Raw genomic sequence first — 16,759 nt, 5'->3', positions numbered from 1 at the left:
GTGGAATGTTATAGGGGTTGAAGATCACGTTAGACAGGGTTTTCTGAGGCCAGTATGGCGAGGTAATCTCCTCAGAGACCTGAACAAAATAAAGAAGAAAGTCACGTGAAGATCTGGAGAAAGATCAGTTCAGGGAAAGGGAGCAGCTAGTGTAAATGCCTTGGAGTGGAAACAAACTTCTTGTGTCTAGAGCAGAGTTGGAAAAGGCAGGGCGTTAAGACATGTGGTTTGAAGTAGCTTTGTTGAATAAATGCTTGAATGGCAGGCACATCAGCAGCTTATTTAACTCATTTAGCCCTCTCTGTCAAGGCCACAGTGGCTGCCAGGTGTTAACATAGGAGAAGATGCTGGGATTCATTAAAGGAAAATGTTTCCCACTAATTTAATCAGACTAGCAAAAGAAAGGGCAGCCTCTGTTCCTGCTAAGCGGTGCCAAATGAGTCAGTCTGTATCTTCTCCAGACCTCTCTCTACTGACTTCAGGAAAAGAAGGGCGGGGCGGGGGGGGGGGGCGCGCCTGGGTGGCTCAGTCCTTAAGCGTCTGCCTTCGGCTCAGGTCATGATCCGAGGGTTCTGGGATCAAGCCCCGCATCGGGCTCCCTGCTCGGCAGGGAGCCTGCTTCTCCCTCTCCCACTCCCCCTGCTTGTATTCCCTCTCTCGCTGCGTCTCTCTCTGTCAAATAAATAAATAAAATCTTTAAAAAAAAAAAAAAAAAGTTGTCAAAGGCAGATTAGCCGGAGCATTTAAAGGGCCTCCTGAAGAACTGTACAGTTCAACTGAAGCACTAAAGAAGAGGCTGCAGAACTCTGAAAGAAACTAAAGTAAAATCTTAGGGCTAAGAAAGTCACGAATAATTGTCCTTGTTCATCACATATCTCCCTTTAGTTAACAAAAACTCCAAAGAGCACAGATAAGCCCTATGTGAGAAAAGTGGCAATTTGGAGATAATGGGAGTCATAGAGAATTCTGCTTGTCCTATAAAGTAATATGAACTCCACATCAAGGTACATGGTGGAGTTCGTGAGACTCCAAGGTTAAAGTAGATATTGTAAATTAGCTAGAAGTTTAACTTATATTCTCTATAAACTGGTAAGCTTAAAGAAAGGAGTACAACCCGTGACATATGATTATATTTCAAATCTTGTGAACCAAAGCAAGAACCGTATGTTCAAGCAGGAAGTAATCAGTGTTCTACATTCTGTAATCAATCAAGCAAAACTCTTATTTTCAGGGGAAATTAAGCATATATATTTGAGGGAAGAATGCAGCTTTGCACTGTAGAATCAGGCTCAATACATGACAAAACAATATTGGACTTAACCTCCCAGACTAGAATTTACTTATTAAAAAAATAATAAAGTACTTACATTTTGAAAGCTTCCCACCCCCACCACTCCAACCCCAACAGCTGAAACATTAGCAAATTCAGAAAATGTATATTGAGATAAAGCCAGTCTTGCTAATTCTAAAGCTTTATCCGACTGATTAAAGTAACATTAAAAAGACCTATTTTGAAGGAAATTTTTGAGTCAGTGCTATGGTCTTTTAAATTCAAGAAAGGTACATTTTCTTGAATTCATTTTGTGGAGGAGTTCAGTAGGAATAGAGGAAAAGCCATCCTTTTGTTTTTTAATCATGGGCAATGAAATGTACCATCACCAACATCCCTGTCATCAAGATTAACCAGTTTTTTAGTACATGGAACTGCATGGCTATGATGAGTTATCCATAGGTTAAATTGGGAAGTGGAATTTGATAATCCGGATTCTTTTAGTGGCCTTTTTGAGATCACACCTATCGTATCATTCACTCATTTATCAAATATATAAGCCTCTGCTATATGCTAAGCATACTATTTATATAGTTTTGTTTCAGGGAGCTCACCTTGACCTGGTTCTATATGTTCAAGATCTGGTATACAATAGTTTGGTAAGGATTTATTGAGTGAACAAGTGAAAGAAAAGGTTCTTCTCATATAGGGGCTTACAGTCTAAGATATCTCTCATCATTTAAGATGAAGACAAAGGTATGGAATAGGATATAGGTAGTAGAATAATAGTATCAACACTTCTATTTCTAAAATTCTAACATTCTATGTCAAAATATTAGTAGCTAAGCATATATTTTATCTGCTGGTTGGGGGTAAATAAATTCTAAGAATGGAACAAGAGTAAGTTCATACTAGGGACAAATTCTAAAAGTAAAGGAGGGGGCCCACAGCTCTTTTCTGACAATTTGATTAATATATGAGTTTATCCTGAAGGAAGGAAGGAATCCTAAGAACTGTTGAAAAGATGAGAGCATGACATTGGTTGTTGATTTTTTTGTCCTGCCACCCCCTTCTTAGAGTGGTAGTGTTGGGGCATCAGAATTATTTATAATTTTAGGCGTGTGAGTCTAGCATTCAAGAAATGTTTTATTTCTTGGTACTTTGCCTCAAATAAGATACCCTGACAACAGATGGCAGATAGCAATATAGGAAGGCAGTAATCCTTCCTATAATCATGGGCAATTGAGAAAATACAATCAACTTAGTTTTCCTTAATCATTACTATTTAAAACAAAAAGATGATGCCACTAACTAGCTGTGTGACTATGATCATTTAACTTTGGGGGCTTTAGTTCCCTCATTGTTAAAATGAGGCTTTCTTACAAGGTGATGCCTGAGGTTCTTCCTTGATTTCTAATTTTACGGTTCTAACATTTGCCAAGCTCAACCCTTTTACCTTTGTACTTTAAAAGTAGACACTGTATGGTTTCCCATTTATTTTGAGTTGCCTCCCTATAAATATCACCCTTATCCTAAAACTGCTTTTGTTGTTGAGATAATAAATTACTTTTAATACAGAGATAAGATTTCAAAAATCAAACTTACTGGAACATTGCTTAGCCACTTCTAATCTTTTCTGGAAGAGGGTGATATATAAATAATAAATAAATGACATGAAAATAAAACAGCATATTTAAAAGCCCATTTAAACAAAACTTTAACAGAGTTTCTAAGCACAGGAAGCAGAGACATCAGAATCTCTCACCCCCGGGAGTCCACTTAGTAGGCTAGGGCAAAGGATATTCCAGGAATAAAACATTGCAGAAAAAGATCTCAGAGGTGAGAAGACTTATACCCAGACATATCTTTAGCTTGACCAAAATGGTAGGGATGTTTCAGGTCACAGAAGCTAATCAAGAAATAATGCAACTTAGGCTACCATGTAAACAAAGTAGAGTGATGGCATGTGCTATAGTTAAAAGTTGGGAGGAAGACAACTAGACAGTTTCACAGTTACAGTCATGGTGAAATAATGATTACGATTTAATTCAACCATACCATGAGCCAAGCCTTGCACAAAACATTTTACATACATTTACATATTTATTTCTCATATTAGCCCTATGCAGTTAGTAGTTTTACCCTGATTTTACAAACTGAAGAAACTGAGGCTTAGAAAGTTAATTAAATCTTCCAACATCCCAAAGCCTGTATGTATCAGAGTCTGTCTAAAAGATCTGCCTCACTCTGGGGTTTATGTTCTTTTTTTTGAGAGAGAGAGAAAGAGAGAGGGGAAGAGAGAATCTCAAAATCTCAAGCAGGCTCCACACTCAGCACAGAGTCCTACACGGGAATTGATCCTTCGACCTTAAAACCATGACCTGAGCTGAAATCAAGAGCTGGCTGCCCAGCTGACTGAGCCATCCAGCCACCCATGTGCCCCTATGTTCTTAAATACAATGTATAGTTGTACTTCAATATAACCCTAATGATTCCAGGGATTAGCTTTCTAGCTTTGCATGCTTAAGAATTATGTTGCTGACATATGAATGCAAACTTCTCTTTGACACCCTTTTACTTGAACTCCATGTTCATACCTCCTTCTACTTTGCCAGCATGACTTGTGACATGCTATAGTTAATTAAATAAAGCTCATCTCAACAATTTCTCCATTTTTATTTCCTTAATGGAGTCTTGAGTGACACATTCTGCTCCTTGTATGAGATTCAGCTCAGAAAGCTGCCTAGATTGTCAGAAACATGTTTCTTAGTTGGCATCCATTTTCTAATCTGATCGGTGTCCATTTCAAACAATTACAAGGTTCCCATTTTTACAGCAAATAACAGCACTCAAGACATCAAAATCAACTATAGCCATTTAGCTACAAGATCAAGCTTGGTTACAAAATATTAGCAATGCAAATAGGTGCTTAGAAGAAAAAAAAATCCAGGGGTGCCTGAGTGGCTCAGTTGGTTAAGTGTCCAACTCTTGGTTTCATCTTGGGTCCTGATCTCAGGGTCCTGGGATGGAGTCCCGAGTCTAACTCTGTGCTAGATGTGGAGTCTGCTTGGGATTCTTTCCCTCTTTCTCTCCCTCTGCCCCTCCCCCTGCTCACACATGCACTCTCTCTTAAATAAATAAAATCTTTTTTATTTAAATTCAATTAATAGATAAAATCTTAAAAAAAAAAGGAAGAAAAATCCAAATTTCTTATAATTGTATTTGAATATCCCTGTGTTCTTTTATGTTTAGAATTTTTCTTGTTGGGCTACCTTTATAAGAGTGGCTGTTTTCACCACTTTCAATTTGGCTTGTAACTATTGGCTACACAGAGAGGTATAGATCTATCCCTCTATGCTTATAACCTATGCTATGTACTTAAGAATACACAGCATAAACTCAGGTACTGTGCTAGGCAATAGAGATGCTGACGTGAATTGGAAATTCTTCTTACCTTTAAAGGAGCTTACTGTCTATTCTAGCATTACCTAAAATGTGTTTCTTGAAATTTTAATATCCCTTGAGACATTAGATCTTCAAAATCACAGATTTCCTCAATACAAGTAATATCTTTTAAATTGTTGGATTTACTGGATGGGGAGAACCATTTAAAACATTTTTTTTTTTTTAAAGATTTTATTTATTTATTTGAGAGAGAGGATGAGAGGAGAGAGAGAGCACATGAGAGGGGGGAGGGTCAGAGGGAGAAGCAGACTCCCTGCTGAGCAGGGAGCCCGATGCGGGACTCGATCCTGGGACTCCAGGATCATGACCTGAGCCGAAGGCAGTCGCTTAACCAACTGAGCCACCCAGGCGCCCCCATTTAAAACATTTTTTAACCCAGAAAATCCAAACTTACTTGACCACAGATCCTTTCCTTCTGTTATTTCTATCTCTTTCATACACACACATAAATATTAACATTTAATAGGATGCGTATTCTCATAAAACAAAGGTTAGAAATGCTCATTGAGTCCAAAGCAAAAACAAACAAACAAACAAAAAACCCAAAAAATAAAATGAACAGATGTGACTTCTTCTTCACCTGGCATCATACCTAGGAAAACGCTTAGCATACACCTGTAATTTTCTTACAGGACTGCTGGGAAAATGCAGGGAATTTTCTGTTGTTTATAAGACAATATTGTTGTAAATTAATTCTGTTTTTCAACCTTTTAAAGGAGTATTTGCAATTTAAATTAAGCTTAGTATATTTCTCATCCTATTTTGAAAATCATAATACCATCTAGACCTCTCACTTTCATCTACAGTATATAGCAAGGCAAGAGGTAGTTCTAGTTCAAAAGTTCTAGTTCAAAAATTGTGACTCATATTTGTGTTAACCCAGAATTCCCAAACTAAATTACTAATCAATTTTAACTGTTACTTTTCTTAAATATAGCATTATTGCCATGAGTAATTTGATTTACAAGTTAATTGAGTCATTACAATTTATTCACAATAGTTAAATAATACTTGAGCACTGCATAGTGTGAATAATGGAAATGGTGTGAATGTTGTATTGATGCAACTGACTGGAGCAGTGATCTACAGGTGCATCATTTTGTAATTTAATTTTTTAAAAGATTTTATTTATTTATTTTAGAGATCAAGAGAGAGAGAAAGTAGGGGGGAGGAGCACTGGGAGAGGGACAAGCAGACTCCATGCTGAGCACGGAGCCTGAATCCCAGGACCATGAGATGGCTCAATCCCAGGACCATGAGATGATGACCTGAGCCAAAATCAAGAGTCAGATGCTCAAACAACTGAGCCACCCAGGCACCCCTAATTTAATTTTTTTTTTATTTTAATTCCAATATAATTAGCATACAGCGTTATATTAGTTTCAGGTGTACAATATAGTGATTCAACAATTCTATACATTACTCAGTGCTCATTGTGATAAGTGTACTCTTTAATCCATATCACCTATTTCACCCATCCCCCCCCACCTCTCCTCTGGTAACCATCAGTTTGTTCTCTATAGTTAAGAATCTGTTTCTTGGTTTCTCTCTCTCTTTTTGTTTTGTTTCTTAAATTCCACATGTGAGTGAAATCATGTGGTATTTGTCTTTCTCTGACTGACTTACTTTGCTTAGCATAATACTCTCTAGCTCCATCCATGTCGTTGCAAATGGCAAGAGTTCATTCTTTTTTATGAACGAATAGTATTCCATTGTGTATATATACACCACTTCATCTTTATCCATTCATCAGTTGGTGGACACTTGGGCTGCTTCCATAATTTGGCTATTGTAAATAATACTGTTATAAACTTAGGGGTACATGTATCCCTTTGAATTAGTGTTTTTGTATTTTTTGGATAAACCCAGTAGTGCGATTACAGGATGATAGCGTAGTTCTATTTTTAACTTGTTGAGGAACATCCATACTGTTTTCCATAGTGGTTGCACTAATTTGCATTCCCACCAACAATGCAAGAGGGCTCCTTTTTCTTTTAACACCAAATGGCGGCTGATGCCAGCACTGCAGGAGGGCCCAGAGGGCCCGGGGGCCCTGGAATGGGAGGCCGCAGCGGCTTCCGTGGAGGCTTCGGCAGCAGCATCTGGCGCAGCGGTCGCGGCTGTGGTCAGGGCCTGGGTCGAGGCCATGGAGGTCGCGGAGGCAAGGCCGAGGACAAGGAGTGGATCCCTGTCACCAAGAGGGTTCCTTTTTCTCCACACCCTCACCAACACTTGTTGTTTCTTGTGTTGTTGATTGTAGCCATTCTGACAGGTGTGAGGTGATAATGTCATTATAGTTTTGATTTGTACTTCCCTGATGGTACCTGATGTTGAGCATCTTTTCATGTATCTGTTGGTCATCTGCATGTCTTCTTTGGAGAAATGTCTGTTCATGTCTTCTTCCCATTTCCGTTTCCTTCCCCAGATTTGCTAAGTTTTCAGCTGTCATTTTTTCAAATAAACTTTCGGTCCCCTTTTTTTCTCTTCTTCTGGGATCCCTAAAAATGTGAATGTTGTTACACTTGATGGTGTTGCTGAGTTCCCTAAGTCTATTCTCATTTTGCATATTTTTTTTTTCTCTCACCTGCCCAGCTTGATTACTTTCCATTATTCTGTCCTCCAGGTCACTGTTTCATTCTTCTGCTTCATCTAGTCTACTATGTATTCTATCTAGTATATTTGTCATTTCATTTATTGTGGTTTTCATCTCTCATTGGTTCTTTTTTATCTCATTGTTAAGGGTCTCACTGACATCCTCCACTCTTTTCTCGAGTCCATTAAGTATCTTTATGATCATTACTTTAAATTCTCTCTCAGGCATATTACTTATATCTGTTTCACTTAGGTCTCTTGATGTGATTTGGTCTTCTTTCATTTGGGACATGTTCCTCTGTCTCCTCATTTGGTAGAGCTCTCTGTGTCTGCTTTTGTGTGTTAGGAAAGATAGTTACCTCTCCTGCACTTGAAAGTCATGGCCTTGTAAGGAAGAGTGTAGTGCCCTGTAGTGCCCTGCCATGCATTGTCCCCTCTTCATCAGAACCTGTCACTTCAGGGGTGTCTCCTATGTGTTATGCATGTGCCCTGCTATTGTGGCTGAGCCACTTCTTCCTTTAGTCTGGGCATCTGCAGTGGCTCTCTTTGCCTGTTGTGGGCAGTGTTTGGTCCCTGTGGTGTTAGTGGGCCCATCTGGGGACATCTTGGTCTTGAGTTGAGTCAGACCAGGCATTTGCCAGAGATGCGGTAGCACCAAACTGCAGGGCTCTTTCCCTGTGTTTTTTCATGGGAAGCTTTCGTTGGTGGGCAGGTTCTGTAGTCAAGCCAGTTGTCTGCCTCCAGCCCACTGCTGAGGCCTCTGTCTAACTGGTGTGTGTGGTTACGTTTCCCTCCTTCCATGGCCGGAGTCACTTGGGAGTGGTGCTGGCCACTGTAGGGGCTGATTGCACACTGCCAGGCCTGCAGCAGCACCCGGATGGGCTCTGTCCAGGAGCGTATTTGAGAAGACAGATCTGCCAAAGCCCAGCATATTGGAAGGTGGTGAGGTAGGTAGGCAGTGCTAGCAAGCTTTTTGTGCCCTGTCCTCTGCAGGAGGGGCCCTGAAGTGCTGGGTCTGAGGTGGGCTGTCCAGAGGGCTAAGCTGGCTGAAGCGCAGGGCCTGAGAGTGGGCTGGCAGTGTTAGCACATTAGGTAGTGAGTCCCTTAGGCGGCCAGTGTTTATGCAGGGGAGGAGGGGGGGAAATGGTGCCTGTCAATTCCTTTGTTCCTGGAAGAGTTCCCCCAGGAATTTCTATCCCTCCAGGATAGTGATGCGGGAGAGCGAGGTTCTTGTCTCATGGAGTCGAAGAATGAATCTCGAGGACAAAGGAGAGTGAGTAAAGCAATAGAAGTTTATTAGGCCAGGATACAGAAAAACTCTCAGAAGTGAGAGGGGTCCCGACAGGGTTGCCACTGAGGGCTTTTAGGGATGGTCTTTTATAGAAAACGAACCAGGAAACTTAAATCTGTTTAACATCTCTATTGATGGCACCATTGAGTAAGGACTAGTGATAACACCTTCAACGGCTTACCTCCCTACATCCTTTTTAGGGTCCCGGTAATTCTTGGTTAGTCACAAGTAGCTTTTATAACAAGACCTCACCTCTGACCTCACCTAGGACAGGATGGACTGGTTTGTTCCTTTATCTCTGGTTTCCTTTCATCTCCCACAATTTGAATTTTGTGAGCCTGATCTCATGGCCCCCTACCTATCTCTCCCTACCTAGCCCTGCCTGTCCCTTATTCAATAGGCATTGAGATTAGTAAGCACTGTTTCCTCCCTTATGCCCCAGGTGTTTTTCTAACTGCTCTTTCTATGCTGTATCTCTGCAGGCTATTTGTAGTGCTGTCTCTTTAAGGACAGGGACTCCCCTTCCTCTGGCCCTCCCTGCTCTCTCAGAGCTCATCCCACTGACTTTTAAAATATTCCAGGTTTTGAGTCCTGCTGGTTGTAAGAACTCAAGAAATTTGATCTCTCTTGTTTTCAAAACCAAATGTCATGGGGATTTGTCTTCCTCATGAGGGCTCCCCAGTGTGGAGGTCTGTTTCTCTCCCCTCTCCATGCCTCCTGCATTCCTCCCTCCCTTAGACAGTCCCACAAGTCTGTTGGTTTTTTTCCCAACTGTGTCTCTGCCCTTCCTACCTTCTTCAGTGGGGCCTCTTTTCTACATTTAGTGTTTATTCTTCCAGGCTTCAGGTCGTTTTCTGGGTTATTTATACTGTGAATGTTTTCTAGTTGTATCTGCTTGAGGAGGTGAGCCTAGGGTCCTCCTACTCTGCCATCTTTAAGGAAGAACAGTCACCCCTTAAAGGATTTTGTCAGCCCTGTACTGCCACTTTGAGGTTAGTTTTATATTCTTTGGCAAGAAGAAGGGAATTTGCACTCTTCTAAACAGTTAAACAGTGAGTATTCTCCCATTGGTAGTTTAAATATAATTTCAACTTCAGATGACATTCTCTACACAGAAGGTGCCATAGCATTTTTCCAATTATGATTTTTTCTTCAGTCCAAGTTACCAAAATGAGTTAACTATTTTGTATAAATCAACAGTCCCTCAGAGGAATGTAATTTCTAGTTTTAAAACCTCAGAAGGAAGAAAGTACCACAATTTATTACATTTTCAGAGGTATCACATTACAACTTGATATTATATTCTGCTTTTTCTGTCAATGTTGTTCATAATTGTGTGGATCAATAATAAATTAGCATGAAATAGCAATTTTAATCATATTAGTAGGCATATCCTCAAGGTCAGTTTAAATGATTTGTGACTGAGAAAATTAGTATAGATTTTGTGATTTGTTTATCTAGATGTCTTTTATGTGCAGGAACTAACTATTCCTCAGGTTTTCCAGGGTACTCAATATTCTAAAATATCATCTCTTGAAAGCAATTTACAATGAAAGGAAAAGTTGCAGTGACATACTCTGTTCTCATGTATCCATTTGTTCATTTATTCATTCCATCAACATGTCCTGAGTTCCTACTTGGTACCAAGCAGTGAAGTAGAGAAGGGGATATAAAGTTAAATAGATCACAGAACCTGATCCAACATTTAGTGGATAAGAAAAACCTATAATAGATTAAAAAAAACAATGAAATATCTTAGGCACTTTACTAGAGATAATAAAGTGCTATAGAAACACCGAGGCAGAAGCAAAAAAAGAACTTGTATCAAAGTAGAGATAATTCTAGGAACTAGGCATCAACAAAGTAAAAAAAAAAAAAACTTAGAGTTAGAGCATACTTTGGGAGCTGTATGGAGCAGAGAAAGAATTTATCTTTATTATTCCCTTTACATGAAAGTCATTTCATCAATCTTATTAAGGCTGTGTTCAAAAAATGGGGTGCCTGGGTGGCTCGGTCGGTTAAACATCCAACTCTTAATTTTGGCTCATGTCATGATCTGATCTTAGGGTCATGAGACAGAGCCCTGCCTGGAGCCCTGCCTCAGATCTGCATTCAGCAGGGAGTCTGCCTGAGATTCCCTTTCTCCCTCTTCCTCTCCTCCTCCCCCTGCACACACACACGCTCTCTCTCTGTTTGTCTTTCTTTTTCTCTAAAATAAAAAAAAAAGACTATATTCAAAAAATGGAAATGGTAAGCTTTGCTCAGTATCACAAATACTTTGAGAGCCTCAGTCCCTACATTGTAGCAAAGTAAAATTATGTTGAGTCAACATGGAAACTGACCCATAATAATGTTAGTTTTAACATTAGGTATGTTCAGATTTTATGACTAGTGGGAAGTGTGGGAATTAACCCTATACACAGTAAAAGACATGAATTAATTTAAATTGTGGTCAATGAAATGCAGTTTGATTTAACTTTTAATTTCCCACATATACACCTAATTATATTCTATTAGAGAACCAAACTACCACTGGGTCAGGAATAACAGATTGAACAAATTGTGGAATGCCCGTTCTTCAATTATTGTCTGAACACATTTAGGAAGAGTTTGTCTTTATAAACTATTTGACTGAATAGCAATGTATAATAAAAGTATTATAAATTATAAATGCCTAGTTCTTCACTGCTGAAGTTTAGACTTCACAATTAAAAGTCCATATGCATTTTTTAGTTGTCGGCTCTTTAAAAAATAAAATTTTATGTCAGCTTAAAGAAAGAATCTAAATTAATTAGTACAATGTTTCCCTTATAAAAGCCTAAATCTTCTATACAAATGCAAATGCTTTGGGTATTACACCTGACTGAACCGAGTGTGCTATGTGCATGTATATGATAATTGAATCAAGGAGTAATTGCTCAGGATTCTGTTCAGTCATAATTGCAAGTAACCAAGAGCAGAGCCCTGGAGAATTCATAATCAGCAGGAGGTGTTTTGACATGGAATGACCAAATGAGATATTTTAGCAACAGAAAGAATGGTGTATTTCACACAAAACAGAGATGGTGATCCTGGCTTCAGGATCAATGGAGAGAAGAAAAAAGAAACACTGGAAAGAAGTTGGAGGAAGAGAAGTTGAAAAGAAGGGTAACATTGTGTGCATAGATTTTTTTTTTTTTTTAGGGAAAGATAAACTTTGTGAGCTTAAATATTAAGAGCTAAACCAATTAGTATAAAAGGAGCTCAGATGTGGCAAGACTGTCATTCTGTCGCTCTTTAGAATCTTTATTGATTAAAAGTAACAGTCACTGGCAGTCAGGGCTATGTATCTTTATACAATGGAACACAATAAAATAGTTTGGACCAGTCAGTTTAATATCCTTCAGGCTCTTTAGGGAGAAAATGATGTGTTTCATTGAAGATTCTAGTTATTGGAGAATAGTAGGGATTAGATGCAGAATTCATCCACATATGGCAGGTGCAGGGAGGAAGAAAGCTTTCAAAAAAATTAAATGTTGGACTTACTATGACCTTTTTACAACCCACCATCTTGTAGGGCCTCCAGGACATTAATATTATAAATGACATTCACACACAAAAAAAGAAATTTACAAAGGTCTTGTTATGGTCCTTAGAGAATGCCAAATATCTAATATAATAATTTACTAATATTCACTAAATCTTTAGACTTGCTATTCCTTTTACCTGGAACTCTCTTCCTTCCCATGACTCCCCCTTCATATCATTTAGGTTTCTACTCAAATACCATTAACTCTGGGAGAGACCTCCCTGAGATCCCCCCATAATAACAATTATTCTCTTTTCCTTTATTCTGTGTTATTTTTTCATAGTTCTTTTACTACTTGACATTATATTGCATTGTATTACTTTTTTATTTCCTGTCTCCCCTGCTAACATGTAAGCTCCTTGAAGACATAGAATTTGTTTTGTTCATTGCTATAACCTCATTTCCTAGAATATGTGTTCTGTAAAGTAAGTCCTCAATAACTATTGGTGCAAAGAATTAATCCAGAATTTAGTATATTAGTTGACCAGTTTCTTTCAGTGTGGCATGCCACATTTGGTCTTTGTTTGGATGAGACACAGAACAGTTAAAATTTGATAGTTGGGGAGTGGAGGAAAAAAGCCTAACCATAGGGTTAATGCTCAGATCAGGATAATCCAGAGTATGGAGCCTGGATACCTAGGAACCTGTGTGAAGACATTTGGGAATATCCCTTCTAAATAGAGAATGGTAATCAGGAGATGGGTTATAGTATGGATAATGACAAGGACATTTTTTGAAGGAAACGGTTTAGAGGCCATCATAATGAACAGAGATAAATGAAACAGAGAAAACAGCAGGGCCAAGCATAAATAGAGCACCCCAGCTTTATATTTGGGTTCTCACAAAGGTCTAGCACTCTCATAGCTTGGAAAATACTGTCCTCAACAGTTCTCTATTTTGATCGTGTTGTCTAACTCCCAGTAACATTATGTGAGCCCTGACAAAGAGATTAAAGCTTATCATATTGGACAGAGCTCTCTCTTCAGTTACAAGGGCCCGTCTCACAATAGTATTGATTGCATTGGACCAGAAAAAGGGTTTTCCATGGCCACTGTGGCCAATAGTCACCTGCCTAAACAGTGTTTGGGTCAGAAATATAGCTAGTAAGGAAAGAAATTTCTTGAGGAGCTCTATTAACTCACAGTAACAACATGCCATGCCATCCATCGGTCTTTTTCTGGAGCTGTGATCTGTGCCTACAGACTTGAGTGCACGCAACCTGGTGCCCAGCTGTCCTAGTGTCCAGGAGCTTTCTTATTCTGGTGTCGTTTTTCATGATTGAGTTTCAGAATTTATCTTTTATTTATTGAGGTGGCTCCTTGGTTTTTTGTCATGCTCAGCTCTTTAAATATTAAATTCCAATCTCAGTTCAATAAAAGCTAATACAACTGCTTTTAAATAAAAAAAATGAATTAGGTAAGAAATAGCACAGGATTATGCTGTGCAATGCTATCTTTTTAACTTTTTATCTTGAGATAATAATGATTTACATGAAGTTACCTCCCCCCCAAATGTACAGGGGAGTCCCATGCAACATGTCCTTAGTTTTTCTCAGTGGTAACAATTTGAATAACTATGATACAATATCAAAACCACAAAAGTGTGTAATGCTATTTTCAGATGATTTTGCTCCCCTATCCCTGCTGTTTCAGCATAAGAAACTAAGACAAATTGGGTCTTGGATGTGGAATCTCATTGTTATTTATAAGCCTTACCTCAGAGAGTCAACCATAATACCTTCATTCCTTCATCCAGATTGCATTTTAACATGACCCATCAGTCATGGAATGACCTGAGATTCAGCCAGGTTATGCATGCTTGATGGACAACTGGCAGCAGGAACTGGCAGTAGGAACTTCAAATCTCCCAAGTTCAAAACTTTGAATCAGTTTTGGAATTTTTAGAGCTCTCTCTTTGTCTGCATCAACCTAGTTTTAGCTAATTATCCCCTATGATTTGGCTGAATCACTTGACCTATCTGTGCTTCAATTTCCTCATAATTTATCCACTTGCCTCAGAATTTTTGCAAAATACAGATGAAGCAATCTAAGAAAGGGTACTTTGAAAAGTATAAAAGCACTATTTGGGGGCACCTGGGTGGCTCAGTTGGTTAAGCATCTGCCTTCAGCTCAGGTCATGATCTCAGGGTCCTGGGGTGGAGCCCTGCATTGGGCTTCCTGCTCAGCGGGGAGTCCGCTTCTCCCTCTTCCACTGCCGCTCCCTCTTCTTGTGTTCTCACGCAGTGCTCCTGTGCTCTCTCTCTCTCCTCTCAAATAAATAAAATTAAATTTTAAAAAAAGCACTGTGTTATGAAAATCTTCTTGTTGTGTATATTGTTTATATATTGTTTTAGGTACTGAATCAACCACTTTCTGGAGTTCCCTCTATGTGTTTGTAAAACTAGCCTACCATCATTGTTGTCCCACATATTGAAAATACCAAGTGGGAAGGCAGACTAACATTGTTTAAGTGCTTAGTGTATACCACAAACTTTCTTGGATGTTTTAGTGTGCACTGTTTCATTTAATCTGCATAACCACACCATGAGTAAAATCCCCTGGTTTTGTTTGAAAACTTTAAAGACTTTGTTTGAAAGCTTTAAAGACTTTAAAGACTTTAAAGTCTTTTGCCCAAGGTCACCTTGGTGTTAAGAATAAAAGTCAAGATTCAAACTAAGTCTATCTTCTTTCAGAGCCTATTTTATCTTCTTCCAGAACCACACTACTTTATGAGGAACACCTAAGCTCTCTTTAGGTCATGCCCTCATGAACAAATCACCTCCCATCACCGTAGGCATTAGAGTTTCAACATAGGAAGTGGGGGGCAACACATTCACTTATAAAATAGGAAATATCAAATATAGGTTTAAAGCCTAAATTAAAGGTCATTTTGGACATGGAGTGTGGGATGTGCAAGGAGAATAAGTTTTTGCCTATAGTAGGCAGTTAGTTAATTTTGTAGAAATGAATTTGAAGCATTTGTTTTGTAAATTGGCATGTATGCAAATATAGATAGCATATATATATATATACACATATATGTATACACACACACAAAGCATGTATATATGTGTGTACAAATCTATTGTAAAAAGTAAAAATTTACCGAAACTTTTGCACACACGTACTATACATGGCACCATTCACAGTCAAGAGAAATGTAAACAAACACGAAGATGCAGTATTAAATCATAACTGCATAAAATTAACTATAGTACATACTCTGCTATGATAAATAGTTTCATAGCCACCTCCTCTTTCACATTATCTTTTCATTTTTGATGTCCAGTGTTAATAATGCATATAACATCTAGTGTTCTGTATCATATAAGACAGATGTACTAACAGATAATTCATCTTTTAAACAGGTGACGTAAACTTACAGTATCAATATAGTCCTGTAAATGTATTTTCTCTTCCTTATGATTTTCTTAATAATGTTTTCTTTTCTTACATTTTGAAAGAATACAATATATAATACATATCACATACAAAATTATGTGTTAATTGACTGTTTATGTTATTGGTAAGCTATCCAGTCAACAGTAGACTACTAGTAGTTAAGTATTTGGGGAGTCAAAAGTTATATGCAGATTTTCTTTTCTTTTTTTTAGAGGAGGGAGGGGCAGAGGGAGAGGGAGAAAGAGAATCTTAAGCAGGCTCCATGCCCAGTGCAGAGTCCGATGCGGGGCTCAATCTCACAACCTTGAGATCATGACCTGGGTTGAAATCAAGAGTTGGTTGTTTGGGCACCTGGGTGGCTCAGTTGGTTAAGCATTGGCCTTCAGCTCAGGTCATGATCCCGGAGTCCTGGGTTGAGCTCCATGCTCAGCAGGGAGTCTGCTTCTCCCTGTGCCCCTCCACCCTGCTCATGCTCCTGCTTGCTCTCTCTCTCTCTCAAGTGAATAAATTAAAAAAAAAAATCTTTAAAAAAAAAAGAGTCGGATGCTTAACTGACTGAACCACCCAGGCACCCCAAGAGTTATATACAGATTTTCGACTGCACGGGACATCAGTGCCCCTAACCCTCATGTTGTTCAAAGGTCATCTGTATTGGTGATACCAACTTCATGTGGTTGTTGTGGCAGGTCAGTGAAAATATGTGTGTAAAGCACTTGTCACAATGTCTGATATATCAGTAAATACTGCTGCTTATATTGTTATTGGAATAATAGCTTCCTTATATGTGCTGTGAAGAGTTGTGATATATATAGAGTTCCTAATATATAACTTGGCATTCAATGAGCAGGACTGCAAAGGGCTACAAAAGGTTTAGTAATTACAATGATTAACCACAATCATAATAAAACACAGGAAATAACCACACAGTGGACCACAAACTTCCTCCACTCTGATCAATAAAGAGCTTAGCCTCGGGCGCCTGGGTGGCTCAGTTGGTTAAGCGACTGCCTTCGGCTCAGGTCATGATCCTGGAGTCCCTGGATCGAGTCCCGCATCGGGCTCCCTGCTCGGCAGGGAGTCTGCTTCTCCCTCTGACCCTCCCCCCTCTCATGTGCTCTCTCTCTCTCTCTCATTCTCTCTGTCTCAAATAAATAAATAAAATCTTTAAAAAA

Source organism: Leptonychotes weddellii, chromosome X (assembly GCF_054177405.1).
Source record: "Leptonychotes weddellii isolate Sample4059 chromosome X, ASM5417740v2, whole genome shotgun sequence".
Classification (NCBI taxonomy): Eukaryota; Metazoa; Chordata; class Mammalia; order Carnivora; family Phocidae; genus Leptonychotes; species Leptonychotes weddellii.
Note: the sequence above shows the minus strand (reverse complement) of the source record.